We start from the raw sequence: 15,523 nt of genomic DNA on the forward strand, positions 1-15,523 counted from the left end.
CAGTATAACATGAATCTATGTGATAATACTGTAGGGAAATGTATTTACATTTCCTGCTATAATATATAGACAACATTTAAAACTGAATAGGCCAATAGGGCACAATTTTTCACTGCTTATAGGTACAGTCTCTCCAATACTCTCCATCTACCTCCCAGCATCCTCAAACTACTGGTCTATCTGCACAAAGACCCAACCAGCCCCCTATCTACCCCCAAACAATGCTGCATCTTTATTTCTCAACCTGCATAGCTAGCACCCCCCAATATTTCCGACAGTTTCTTGCTCTGTATATTCTCCACAGTGAAGCATGACATGGGAACAGCACAAGTATCTCTGGGTGACCTCTGATCACTTTAAGAACAGTCTTTGTCCTCTTAGAGCTCCACCTTCCTCAGACACTCTGATTCAATACCATAGTGCATTTGCAGTAGGGGTGCTTTGCCAGTGTCCATCTGCAGGTATATGCTGGAAGTCCGATGGTTTGTTCACGGGGTAGACAAGGATAGCAGGTGGATCCTCATAGCAAGCAGACACTCGAGTTAGAAGGAGTCTAAGAAGGAAACAAAACAGCACAAGATGAGCATACACCCTGATACAATCACAATTATGGCCAACAAAACTTCTTTCACCTTTTTGTAAGCATCACCATTTCATTAAATAGCTTAACTTATCCTATGTCATTTAAAACCAGGAAAACATTGTGGATATATCATGCAAACTAAATACATTGATTATACTTTTACAGGGAATAACTCACAGCTTCTCTATATAATTTAAATGATACCTTAAACATGAATACTAAGCAAGTTAAAACTGCTAGACTTCATCAAGAGGCTGTATGGCTATGCTAAGTAACTTATGCTAAGGCCTGCCCTGCAACAAAAATGAAAAGTAAAACAGTCAATAGAAATATTTTCTTTAAAATTAATTTCTTCACACTTTCTCTTTGAACTACTAAAACAAATAACCTAGTGTTGTTTTATTCTGAAAAGCTACTATATGTAATGTTTATAAATTTCCAACTATGATCTTAATAGTTAGCTGTCATTCTGATATAAACACTACTAATTTACTAATTATTTTATGCAACCTAAATTCTCTCGCATTCCTGTATGAGGAAAGAATACAATCATAACATTATTAAAACTACCAAATAAGGTAAACATCTTTATGGTAAGATAATTCCTTTCACTGACAAACATTTACAAAACTCAAATTGCAGATACCATACCAGTTAATAAAGGGAAAAATACATTTGCTTTCATAACACAGCTCCAATAAGAGCCATCGTAGGTAGAAAATATACCATCAATATCACTATAATTATACTTCTTCCAAAAACATTGGTGAGCCTTCTGTGTTCTATAATGGTGAAGGGTCTAGAATATTCTGAGATATTGCAGCATTTTCTTTAAACTATAAAGGTGTAAACATATTCTCTATACTCAGTGGGCCATTCAATAGGTTACAATACTGCAAGGTTTAGAGTTACACTTATTTAGAGGGTTACTTTGTGTAAGTACATAAACTATAATGTGTACTAATACAAATAAGGCATAATTTTCTGCAGACAAAGCTATATGACTTCTTATAACTAATATGATCAATAAAAATAACAAAATTACAAGAGAATACAAAACAAGCAATATAAGTGAACAAGTTAAAACAATACGCCCTTAATTTAGCTGTGGATGACTCTGTAACAGTGTAACAGGCCCTCAATTCCAACAGGCCAGGCACAGTCCAGAGAAGGATAATCTTTATGTTCTGAAGACAAGCATCATAGGAAACAGTCATAGATTACCCAGAGTCTAGTACTGGGGCTGATACCAGCATGCAAAGCAAAGAATGGATCCAAAGATAGTTCAGCAACTTTTACTGCAGTATGGTGGTTAAAAAAACTTGACAAAAGGTATTTTATCTTCGTTTTTTCTTCACCTAGGCACCAGGCATTTCTTTATTTAAAAGGTTTACTTGCATTCAAACTTCAATCTTTTGGAGAGTGCACTATGGAATTTTATCTGTACAGATTTACCTAAATATGAAAAACTCAAAAATAATTTAGTTAGTGTTTTTACTTTCTGGATACAGCTTCATGATCTCATCCTGCAAATACAAATATTGTATTAATAACAACAAAAACATTTTAGGTTAATTCTCCTACTAAAAAAAAAAACAATCACCCAAATCACATAAAGATACTCATCAGGAGGCGGAGCTTGGCCACGCTCGAAGATGGCCGCACATTAGGAGAGCTTCAGCCACCTATGCTGACATAATAGCTTTCAACAGCAACTGAACACCTAAAACCAGCCTGAAACTCTTCAAATATTGGCACTGCTTGTCCCTAAGTTACTAGGCACTGAGACATATTTCCAAAAGAAGTCATTCAACTTCCCTCGCTAAGCTGCTGTGGACCGCTCCTACTCCTAAAGCACGCTAAAGTACAAGGTTTTAGATCCACCCGCACATACCGACACGGAACCGGAGAGTAGCTCTCCACAACACCTCCATACCTACAAGCACTCCGGCAATATTGGCCTCTTCTGCAGCAACCTCTTTCGACACAGCAGAGTAGGGCAAGTCCCGACGGGTGACTCCGCAACTTGGCCTACTGCCAGTCCACCCAGCAAGCGGCGGATCGCCGAAAATCTGATTCGCCTTCAAAGGACCCACTACGGACCACGGATACACCAGGAAGGGGGTAAGAAACTACTCAGTTCATCCCTCGACTCGAGCTGAAACTAATCCTTGCTCCGGAGAAAAGAACAGACATCTCTGGCAGTTCCCGGTTGCATCTTATTAAGTGCTGCGCCACAGTTTCTAAATCCGGGAAGGCCCTCTGCACACTACTAACTCAGGTATAAAAACCGCAAAGACAGTCACATTTTTTCTTTCTCCTTTTTACTGAATAAACCTCATTACATGGTTTGCATATATAGGGAGAGGGTCTATATGATTCAAAACAGGGTCTCACACTAACGGGTCATTATCCCTGCAAGACAAAAGGATACACAACATTCTCAAACTTTGTACTCTATCTCTAATTGAAAGCATATAGAGTTATATATCACAATCTGTTGCCTCACAGAGAACTTTTGCAAATCAGTTATAAATCATCACCACACAACCTGGGTGTTTATTACCACACTATATCCCTCCTCAAATACTTATCAATACTCCTCTAACAACTTATAATATAAGTATATTGGAGTCATAATACCAACTATTTGACTTTAAACTTTATTACAACTCAGCGGGCATGCCTGGCAAACGGGTGAACAAAACAGACAAGATAAGCTCAACTAAATCTATGAGTCATTATCTCAGACCTATTGACACAACTAGTGACCTCAGTGGGAACGAAATGGAGCCATCTCAAGACAACAGCAGTGCTTCTACCCTACATATTAACACCAACCACTCACAGTGTATAACTAAAAGTGATATCCATAACCTATCGTCCAAGGACGACATTCAAGGCGTATTAAACGAGATGAGAAGTCTATTTGGAGCCTTAAGAAAAGATTTCTCGGCTCTTGAAGCTAGGGTTATCAAAACTGAGAAAACCTCGCATGACCATATAACTCTGATCCGCCAAAACGCCTCTGACATACAAAATCACACGGATAACTTGCAGTTCCTCAATGACAAAATTGAAGACATGGACAACAGGGGGCGTAGGAACAACTTACGCTTCCGTGGAGTAACAGAGGCTGTCTCCCCCCAAAACATAGAGGGATACTTACAAGCTTTATTCCGTATTATCAAAGATACACCTACATCCCCCGAGATCCCTATTGAGAGAGCACATAGGGCTCTTAGACCCAAACCAACTAACAAAGCCCCTCCGAGGGATATAATTGTCAGATTCTTAAATTACAAAGATAAAGAGGAAATACTACAAGGCGCCAGAAAGAAACACCCGATCACCCATGGTGGCGAGGAGATACAGGTTTTCTCGGACCTCTCTCCCATGACCTTACAGAAACGGAGAGACTTAGGTCACATTACATCAGCCCTCAGAAGTCGTGGGGTCCCTTACAGATGGAGCTTCCCGGTTTCTATAATAGCCACTAATAACAGCAAAACCTCAATTTTCAGGCCAGGAATGGATCACAGGGACTTTCTCGAAAGCTTGGCGATCCCAGTCGCCCCCACAGATGATATTGCTAGGAATGACTCACGTCCATCAGCACGATCAACACAGGAACACCATGCTGGGGTTTCGGTGGGGTAAAGTATGCTATGCCTTTTGGTTCAGAATTGTAATTTTTTTTCAGAGACTTTTGTGCCTATTAATATTTTTAATTATGTTTTTCCCATGTCTTGCATTGTCAAATCTGACCTCTGTATTACTTTGTATGCACCTGTAGGGCCTCTTAGTTATGTACCTAAAAGAGACATCTGGGTTTATGCATTGGTTCAATATTGACAAGAGTATAGTGGGTTGCGTTAACTAGAAAAGACCTTGGGACACTAGAGGTATAATTTAACTATAGGGAGCATTATGTACCCCTTGTAGTTGCATGATGTAACCAGCAGTTGCTACCGGGATGCCATATATTCTACCCTAAGGTGTTTAATATCATAGGCCCTAGACCTAGTATCTCCCCCCCCGAGAATTTACAGTCTACAGACGTGGCACAAACATGCCCTTATATAGTTTACTATGTACAGGGGAAGAGGTAATTTCGTTTGTTAACCTACTAGTTGTTTAATGCTCAACACTCAATCCTTCTCAAGCTTTAGGACTATACCTGCTACAAGGGACATTCACTTAGCGCACCTCTCATTTACATATATACGTGCGGCAAGGATAGCTTAACTAGGGTCGCGTCCTGTATACCCATCTTTCACATCTAGCGCACCCCAGGGCCTTATTCCACCACTTGTTAAACAACTCGCACACACATGGAATCATGGGGGAGAGTAAAAACATGATACTAACAGGCTGGTATTACACAGTTTTTTATGTTATAATGAAGGTTGGTTAAAAATAATGTTTATATATGTTATTCAAAGAATGTTGCTTTTTTCCTATAAGTTATATATAACTGACGTCAGTTAAGGGGCTATTCCCCTTTGTTCGCACTTTTTGATTGTTCTAAGGTCTACCTGAGGTAACTGTGGGATCTCGGGCCTACCACTTCTAATTTAACCTTATAAAGGTTTTTTATATCCCATCCTTGCACCAGGTATTTTCTTACTTTCCCTACCCCTCTATTTTTCTAACTTTTCAACTCGATCTCCCTCACTTTTTCCCTTTTTTTTTTTTTTATTTTTTCTCTCCCACATAGCGATCAACATGTCACAACAGTATAAGTCTAAGAAATTTGGAGACCATTCCATAAATATCACAACTATTAACGCAAAAGGCCTGAATGACCCGGGCAAACGTTCTATAGCTTTCAGGGAACTACAAAAATCTCAGAGCCAAATAATCATATTACAGGAAACACACTTTAAGAAAGGTAAAGAACCCAAATGGAATAACTCAAGATATCCTCTAGCATATTTCGCATCAGGCCAAACTAAAAGAGGGGGTGTAGGTATAGTCTTTCACAAATCAGTCCCCTTCCTTCTAACGCATTTAGAAAAAGATCCTAATGGACGCTTCCTGATCCTGGTGGGCACTCTTTTCGGACATTACATTACATTGGTTTCTATATACTCACCCAGTCACGGGCAGGAGGTATTTTTCAAACATATCTCAGATCTAGTTATGGAACACTCAAAAGGGATCACATACATGGCGGGTGACTTTAATTTAGTCGTTGATCCTCTAGTTGACACCTCTAAAGGACTCTCGTGCACTCCCAACTCGACAATCAACCAGGTGAACGAGATAATGGCTAACTTAAAACTACATGACGTATGGCGCACACTACACCCGACGGCCAGAGATTTTTCGTTCTACTCTATACCTCATAATAGTTACTCCAGACTGGACTACATATACACTGACTTGCGGTTTGTCACTTACCCACAGCTGCTTAATTGATCACATAACCTGTTCTGACCACGCCCCTGTCTCATGTTCCATCCTTTGGCCTGACATTCCCATCACACACAATACATGGAAACTAGATGACTCAATTCTTGACGACCCCCTTGTTTTTAATGACATTATTAAAACACTTAAAGAATATTTCGAGTTTAATACCCATCCGGACTCTACTCACGAGACTATATGGGAAGCCCATAAAAGCGTGATTAGAGGATCCCTGATCAGGCATAAAGCCTTTATCAACAAACAATATAGGACCAAATATATTAGCATTCAGACACAGATCGCGACGCTAGAAGCAAAACACAAGACCAATCCATCTTGCTTGTCCACACTAAATGACCTACAGAAAGCTAGAACTGATTTTCATAGACACTTAACACAGTCACACCAAAAGAAAGCTTTACAGTTGAGACAGTATTATTATGAAGGGGGTGATAAACCCGGTAGAATCCTAGCTAGAACTCTTAAAAAGCGGAAACTTCGCTCACATATCCACTCCCTCAAATCATCTGAGGGTAGGGAGTTGCGCAGCAGATTACAAACAAGTTCTATAAATACTACCACTCCTTATACAACATTCACGACCCACCAGGTGGGCCAAGTAAAACAGCTAAAGACTTACAGCACAAAGCCAATGTTGACTCTTATCTTATCAATATAGACCTACCTTCCCTATCAAAGGAAGAGTCTGATTTTCTAGACTCTCCCATTACAATGGAGAAATTGGCTGAAGCCATTAAAAATTCACCAGGAGGAAAGAGCCCAGGGCCTGATGGTTTTACCATGGCCTACTATAAGAAGTTTAAAGAGATTTTAGCCGGACCGATCCTCCAGTTATTTAACAGTCTAAGAGAACACCCTTCTCTATCACGAGTCCTTTTAGAGGCACATATCACTGTCATCCCCAAGCCAGGCAAGGCAGCTGATACCCCAGGTCATTTTCGCCCCATATCTTTGATTAATTCAGATATGAAACTGCTGGCGAAGATTCTAGCATCCAGACTTAATAAATATCTACCACAGCTGGTCTATAATGACCAGGTGGGATTTGTCCCATGGGCGTGAAGCCAGGGATAACACTATCAAAGTGACTCAGCTAATCAATCATGCTAGGGTCTCAGGGACTCCTATGGCGCTTTTCTCCACCGACGCAGAGAAGGCCTTCGATAGGGTGAACTGGGTCTTTCTGCGTATGGTACTAGAAAAGATGGGAATTGGCCAAGTTTTCTTAAATTACGTTATAGCCCTTTATTCCAATCCTAATGCCAGGATCAGAGTCAACAACACTCTATCGGATTCATTTGATATAAAGAACAGCACTAGACAGGGCTGCCCTCTCTCCCCACTCCTGTTTGCCCTGACCATCGAGGTTCTCGCTCACAAAGTGAGAACAAATCAGCGCATAAACGGAATAAGAGTGGGGGACACAGAACATAAACTGGCGCTGTATGCCGACGATGTTTTGTATACTTTGACTAACGTATCAAATTCGCTCCCCAATCTATTGGCGGTATTGAAGGAATACGGAAGGGTCTCTGACTTCTCTCTTAATTTGAGCAAGTCGGAGCTCCTTAACATCAATTCATGCCCGAAAGCAGTACAGAACTTACAACACGAACATCAAATTTCTATAGCTACTAAGAAATTGAAATATTTAGGCATTTTCTTAACTCCTGACCCAGCGGATCTTTTTAAATATAATTACGTTCCCCTTAAAAATGAGAATGCTGCTGACCTGTCCTCCTGGAGGAGTAAATATATCTCTTGGCTGGGCAGAGCAGGTGTCGTCAAGATGAACGTTTTGCCCCGTTTGTTGTACTTGTTCCAAACACTTCCCATAACATTACTAAAGGGCTATATTGCCCAAATACAGAAACTCATCGAGCAATACACATGGGGCAACACCAAACCCAGGGTACCCAAACGCACTATGTACTTACCAAGGGACAGAGGAGGTCTGGGACTACCAGATATCTCTAAATATAAAAGAGCTATAGGCCTGCAGAGGGTAGTTGAATGGGCTCATAATCCTAAATATAAAGCATGGGTGGGCTTGGACAGACAAATTCTCAAGGTTAACAATGTTGGCACTTTGGCATGGCTCCCCCCTGCGCAGCGCCCTAAGATAATTAACAGATATCACCTATTTGAAGAGGCGTTTAGTAACTGGGACTCTACTATTATGACTTCCACCGATATCTCCACGCACCTCTCTCCTTTAACACCAATTATCGAAAATCCGGAGATTCCGTATCACAGACTAGGATTCCACAGAATCATACCCTACAGAATCAGGGAGGGCTCAGTTCTCGGAGTGGTAGACTCAGGACAGATTAAATCACAAGAATCCCTAAGGGAATTTCAACCCAATATTTTTTCCTCATGGATGCACTACAACCAGTTAATACACTTTATTACCAATCACAAGCGCAAACGAGAACTAGGCAGATCTCTCACCACTTTTGAGAACCTGTGTGTTAGGGAGACTCTTCCGGGACACTTAATCTCCCTCATATACAAGATAGTGACCTTGCAGGGTTCAGACTCACTTCCGACTTACACTAATCGATGGAAAGAGGATCTAGGGTCAGACATTAATACAGAACATTGGCTAAAAGCGTTTAAACTCATAAAAAAATCATCTGTGTCATCTACCATACAAGAATCCCACATTAAACTCTTTAGCAGATGGTACTTGACGCCCGTCAGACTACATAGATTCTTCCCAACAGTTAGCCCAATGTGCTAGAGGGGCTGTGGAGAACATGGCTCCCTGCTGCACATTTGGTGGTCATGCCCCGCTTTGACGTCTTTCTGGAACGATGTTGTACAGGAAATGTCTAGGATTCTACACACCCACATCCCAGCAAGCCCAGAGACCCTGCTTTTTCTTAGTTTGCCCAAAATGGCTAGCCAGGTACACCTGGCGTTGTTGCTAATTATGCTTACCGGTGCTAAAAAGTTGATCCCAAGAAAGTGGAAAACTCGCTCAATTCCTACTCTAAACGAGTGGAACCTTCAGGTAGAGGAGTTACTGACCCTTGAGAGATACCACTATCTCAAAAACCACACACTAGATAAATTCGAACTTATGCTAGCAATTTGGCGGGGGGCACAATATAAAGCTCGATTCGCAGCTTGAGCGGTCGCTGTGTGACCGGGAAAAAGGGAATTTTTTTTTTCTTCTTTCTCTCCTCCCCCCTCTTTCTCCACCTCTCTCTCTTCTCTCCTCTTTCGACACTTCTCTCTCCACTTCCTTCTGCTATTGACCTACCCCCAACTACCCTTTTCCCCTATTCAGGTTATTTTATACATTGTTTATTGTCTCAAAAATGTTTAAAACAATATGCTTGTAAACTCACGTGTCCAGCTTTGTCCTGGGGACGGGGGTACATATCAAAATGATGTGTATGATTTCTTTAGCTACGAACAATAATTGATTTTCTTTTGTATCTTTCAGAAGTATTGTATGGCTTTATCATGCTTGTATATCTGTTATTCAATAAAGCTCTTTAAAAAAAAAAAAAAAAAAAAGATACTCATCAATACTCCCCCCTTTGTTCACGTGAAACACCATATGTGTCACGCAAACACAATATAACATCAAACTATAAGACAATTCATGCACTCATAAAAGCAAAATCAAATACACCTCAATATTCAATATGCCATTCATACAGCACCCTTCCACACACATTCACTAAAAATAAAAACATAACATTCTCTGAGAAAACACTTAAAACCAACTGTCATTTACACAAAACAAAACATTAACAGGTGGCACAAACTTTTAACAACCACAATCAACCTGAAATTCAACACATATACTTACATTCAGTGAAACACAGCACTGAAAAATCCTACATTCTAGCAAAACTATACAAATAATTTCTATAACAACCATCTATGCCCTGGTTTTGCAAATTCCACCATGCACAATACTATGAGATCACGCTAATAATGCAATCACTTCAGAAGATCAATAAACTCCAGTTGCATATTTACAAATAAAATTCCTAACAATAAATTTACAAAGGAACACACAAACACCTAAGTACTCTATTCTGGGAAAGGTCAGATAATAATGGTACAGCCACTTTTCTATATAGCCCCTGCTTGCATGCACAGTGCAAACCCACTGTTAAATAAATCATGTTTGGCACAAATAATTTGTGAAAAGCTATAGAATCAAGTCTATACTTTTACATAACCAAGATTTTAATAAATACACAATTATTTGATTTAATTTTTTGTATATAACTTGATATTCAACATTTTGCAGCTCTCTGTGTAAATATAACAATTGTATAGAACTAAATGAGCTTTTTAAAAAGAATAATAATAATAATTTACACTAATAGATTAAAAGGACAGTTTGCCCCAAAATTTCCCCTTTAAATTGTTCCCAATGATCCATCTCACCTGATGGAGTGCCTTTAATTGTTTACAAATATCTCCGTTTTCCAGACAAATATCAGATAAGGACAATGAAATATGCTATTACCTGAAACTTAACCCATTGTAAGAGGCTATGATTTAAAAGTACAAAAGCAACTACTTCATACATACAAATAAACCTGAAAATACAATTTCTCCTACTTTTTTATACTACACAGCTGGAATAACAAATCATTGAACTGTCCCTTTAAGGACTGACCATTTATAACCTGTATATTACATATATATAACCTAGCCATGATTAGGAAACTTGTGTTATTTACCATTAAAATTCTACTTCTTTACTGTATCATAACCTGCATATTTAAATGAGAGCCATCACAGCATAACTAATATTACACAGTAATGTTACCCATTTATATTAAAAATTCTACTGAATTATACTTCTACTGAATTATAACAGTAATAACAGCGTATAGTCTTTTCTATTCTCCTGTTTTTTTAACTCCTTGCGTGAATCTTAGATTACACACATAAACCTGTTAATCACTTGCTAGAAAACTCTTATATTTACCAGACTTAAAATCACGACCATCAGTGCGCTTAACAAATTCCTTAGTTCACTTGCAAAAACAATCGGCTAGATTACGAGTCTCGAGTTATGAGTAAAAAAGCAGCGTTAAGGCTCATAACGCTGCTTTTTTTCTACCGCTGCTATTACTATTCTTGTAGGTAGCTTTGGACTGCAATAGAGCTAAATGCCCTTTTATGGGTAATGCCCATCCAAATGCCCTTTTCAGAGCAATGGGGAGCTTAGGTTTTTTTTTTAGTTAGGGTTTTATTTGAGGGGTTGGTTGTGTGGGTGATGGGTTTTACTTTTGGGGGTAGTTTGTATTTTATTTTACAGGTAAAAGAGCTGACTTCTTTGGGGCAATGCCCCGCAAAAGACCCTTTTAAGGACTATTGGTAGTTTAGTTTAGGCTAGGTTTTTTTTATTTTGTGGGGGCTTTTTTTTATTTTGATAGGGCTATTAGATTTGGTGTAATTAGTTTTCTTGTAATTTGTTTTTTATTTTGTGTAATTTAGTGTTTTTTTGTAATTTAGGTATTTGTATTTAATGTAGTTAATTGTATTTAATTTAGGTAATTTATTTAATTGTAGTGTTAGTGTAACTTAGGTTAGGTTTTTTTACAGGTAAATTTTTATTTAATTTAGCTAGGTAGTTAGTAAATAGTTAATAACTATTTACTAACAAGTCTACCTATTTAAAATAAATACAAACTTGCCTGTGAAATAAAAATAAACCCTAAGATAGCTACAATGTAACTATTAGTTATATTGTAGATAGCTTAGGCTTTATTTTACAGGTAAGCATTTAGTTTTAAATAGGAATTATTTAGTTATTAATTGTAGGTTTTATTTAGATTTATTTTAATTATATTTAAGTTAGGGGGTGTTAGGGTTAGACTTAGGTTTAAGGGTTAATAAATATAGTATAGTGGCGGCGACGTTGGGGGTGGCAGATTAGGGGTTAATAAATGTAGGTAAGTGGCAGCGATGTTAGGGACATCAGATTAGGGGTTAATAATATTTAACTAGTGTTTGCGAGGCGGGAGTGTGGCAGTTTAGGGGTTAATATGTGTATTATAGTGGTGGCGATGTCCGGAGCGGCAGATTAAGGGTTAATAAGTATAATGTAGGTGTCGAGGATGCCGGGGGCGGCAGATTAGGGGTTAATAAGTTTAAGATTAAGGGTGTTTAGACTCGGGGTTCATGTTAGGGTGTTAATTGTAAACATAAAATGTGTTTTCCCAAAGGAATTAATGGGGCTGCGTTACGGAGCTTTACGCTGCTTTATTACAGGTGTTAGACTTTTTCTCAGTCGTCTCTCCCCATTGATGTCTATGGGGAAATCATGCACAAGCACGTACAACCAGCTCACTGCTGACTTAAGCAGCGCTGGTATTGGAGTGCGGTATGGAGCACAATTTTGCTCTATGCTCACTTCTTGCCTAATAATGCCGGGTTTAGGAAAACCTGTAATACCAGCGCTGTAGGTAAGTGAGCGGTGACAATAACGTGCAAGTTAGTACCACACCCCTCATAATGCAAAACTCGTAATCTGGCCGATTATATTTATATGCTGCAGCAGGTGGACAGTCTTTATTTGCATAAAACAAATATCATTTAAAACTAAAATGTTATTAATAACACATATAATTAAGAACATACGTATGACTTTAAAATCAAGTTACAACAATAGCACTTTAAAATTCTTCATTACAACGTCCAATTTCTTAGCTAAGAAACTAGCCTGAATAATTACCATTCAGAAAGAAAAATGCACCAAGGTAATTTTTACAGTGATACACACACAAGCTCATATCAACTTGCATACCATAAATTCACTCTCAACATTGAGCAATTTTAACTTTTTGTTTTTTATAGACATTGAAAACATATTTTATTAATGTTCTCTCTCTTCCAGGAAAACATGTACAGTATTTCAAACATAGAAAAGACATTTAGAAATACAATAAGATTAACTTTCCACCAAATTTAAAATGTATTTGAAAGTGTCCAAATTTGCAAGGAAGGGCCATTTTCCCAACAGATTGGGACATAAACAATTTTTAGACAGGATAATACATCCTCAGATATTTAGTGTAGAGTAAACCTTTTACACGTAACATGGGACACAGTTGAATACATTAGACAGACAAACACTTCTTACACATAAAATACACAGAATCTCTGTTTCGTTACTGAATCTACAGAGCTAAAATCACTGACAGCTTGGATTGCCCCATCCCCCTCCCTTTCTGGAGTGGACATTTCTCTGCCTGCAATGCTTTTATCTTGAACAGAAACTGTTAACCCTTTCGTAGACATTAAAGATGCAATAACATTTTCCTCTTCTCTGTGCATTATTATCAATATTTTGCTGTGAGCAGAACACATTTTAACAACACAATAATAGCAGTCATAAATTACTTTAACGTTCTTAAGCACAGCACAGCACAAATGAAAAAGCAGCAAAGCATAAGCATCAACAAGTACCAACTCAGCTCCAGTAAAGGTAAACCAACAGAATTATAGGGATATATAAGGAAACTTCAACACAGGTGAGACTTTAACTCACCGTAAAATAGTGCTGCAACTTGCACAAGGACTTTAACCACTGCAAATTCCCGCTTACTCTTGCGCCTCACTTGCGCTTCACTAGCAGGACTGTAACCTGTCTAGACTAGCAGGGCTCAAACTTGTGTAGAGGGGTTAATACAAAGCAAGACTCAAACTTGCCACTATAAATGCCGGCAGGACTACAACCTCCGCAAAACCTGCTCCTCCACCGCAGGATCCCCTTATAAAAGGACTTTAACCCTTTATATATATCACTAACACCTTTTATAACATTAAATTTTAGGTTCAGATTCACAGAGGGAAAAGCAGAGTAAAAAACACTTATCTACTTACCCAGTGCGAATCCCACTTCTGACACCAGAATATTTAGGTGTTATTTTCAGGGGGGAGTGTCAGTTAGCACTTACAGTATTCTACACCTTCACCTGGAACTGAATGGGTTACCTGAATGAGATATCTCGGGAACAGAAATCAGACACACAGCAATCCAGTCTAAAAGCTGTTCTGTTTATTAGAAGATGCACAACACTTCTTATAGGCAATAGTTACAGAATACAGGGTTAAACAATTACGCATTCATAAGTACATCATCTCATACCATATTTCATGAACAAGAGAAGCTTATTAAAATTGAATTGGGTAAAAGAGGAATGTTAAGGATTATTTCTATAACAATAACAAAAGTACATTTGGGCGCATAGCTCAGCCCAAAGCAAGGCCGTTTGGGCATCTTACATAGATAACGGGGCTTCCAGGTGCATTGCCAGGAATATTCACAAGGTCAAATCTAGCTAAGATCTACAGATTTCTTGGTACATAATAAGCTGTTATAATAAACCATTCTAGACAAAATGAATGTCGGTAATGCTAATATATCCTAACAAAATATAACTATTGTCTCTTGATGCATTTTTGGTGTGCTGAGTATTTTTTATTATTTTGTAGCTGTGGTTAAGTAGGCGTTACCTTACTCGTGCACCCACTGTTGACACTTAGGCCCCAAGTTATCAAGGTCTGTCGGACCTGATCCGACAGTGCGGATCAGGTCCGACAGACCTCGCTGAATACGGCGAGCAATACGCTCGCCGTATTCAGCATTGCACCAGCAGCTCACAAGAGCTGCTGGTGCAACGCCGCCCCCTCCAGACTCATGGCCAATAGGCCGCCAGCAGGGGGTGTCAATCAACACGATCGTACTCGAAAAATCGAAATTTTTTTTCATCAAGGCTCTACCCCGTGTGGACATTGTAAAACATGTCAATTTATGATTAAAAAAGATTCCATCACTGACAGATTTTCAAAGAAGTGGAAAATCAAAACTCATATAAATTGCCAAAGTGACAATGTCATTTATTGTCTGTCATGTTCATGCAATTTGATTTACACAGGCATGACAACACGTAAATTAAGTAAGAAGATCAGTGAACATTTAAGTAATATACGCAATGCCCACAAAGACCTAAAAGAGGGCAAACAGATAACCAGCGTAGCCAAACACTTTTTGCAACATCACAAAGGCAAAACTACCACCTTTAAGTGTTGGGGCCTGGAACGAGTGAAACCAGGTTTTAGAGGGGGTAATACTGAAAATACATTATTACAAAAAGAAACAGGCTGGATCTTTAAATTGAAATCAGTGATGCCGCATGGGATGAATGAAGCCAATAACTATTGGGTATTTCTGTAAAGATTCTGTGAATCCCTTTCTTTTCTTTGTGTTAGAGGGATATAACTGTTTGATTCCATTTCAAACATATATTGTTCTTATGATTTTTGGATAAGAGCCAAAATGTGATCAATAACAGCCATATTCATGTATTATTTGGAAATGGGGGTATAACCCCAATTGCAAATGAATTACAAAACATCAAGGTTCACAGAGATTGGCTAAGTTGTGATCTGCACTTAATAATAAGAACAGATATATGTGTATTAAATGCAAGTCTATATGCCGCCCATAGCATT

At 38.7% G+C, this 15,523-nt stretch overlaps 1 protein-coding gene across 10 annotated transcripts in view; it reads left to right on the forward strand.

The window, feature by feature from the left end:
* The window catches only part of LOC128656206 (glutathione hydrolase-like YwrD proenzyme), a 628,013-nt gene that overhangs the window by 252,619 nt on the left and 359,871 nt on the right, over positions 1-15,523 (forward strand). The window lies entirely within an intron of this gene.

The sequence above is a fragment of the Bombina bombina genome, chromosome 4 (genome assembly GCF_027579735.1).
Source record: "Bombina bombina isolate aBomBom1 chromosome 4, aBomBom1.pri, whole genome shotgun sequence".
Taxonomy (NCBI): domain Eukaryota; kingdom Metazoa; phylum Chordata; class Amphibia; order Anura; family Bombinatoridae; genus Bombina; species Bombina bombina.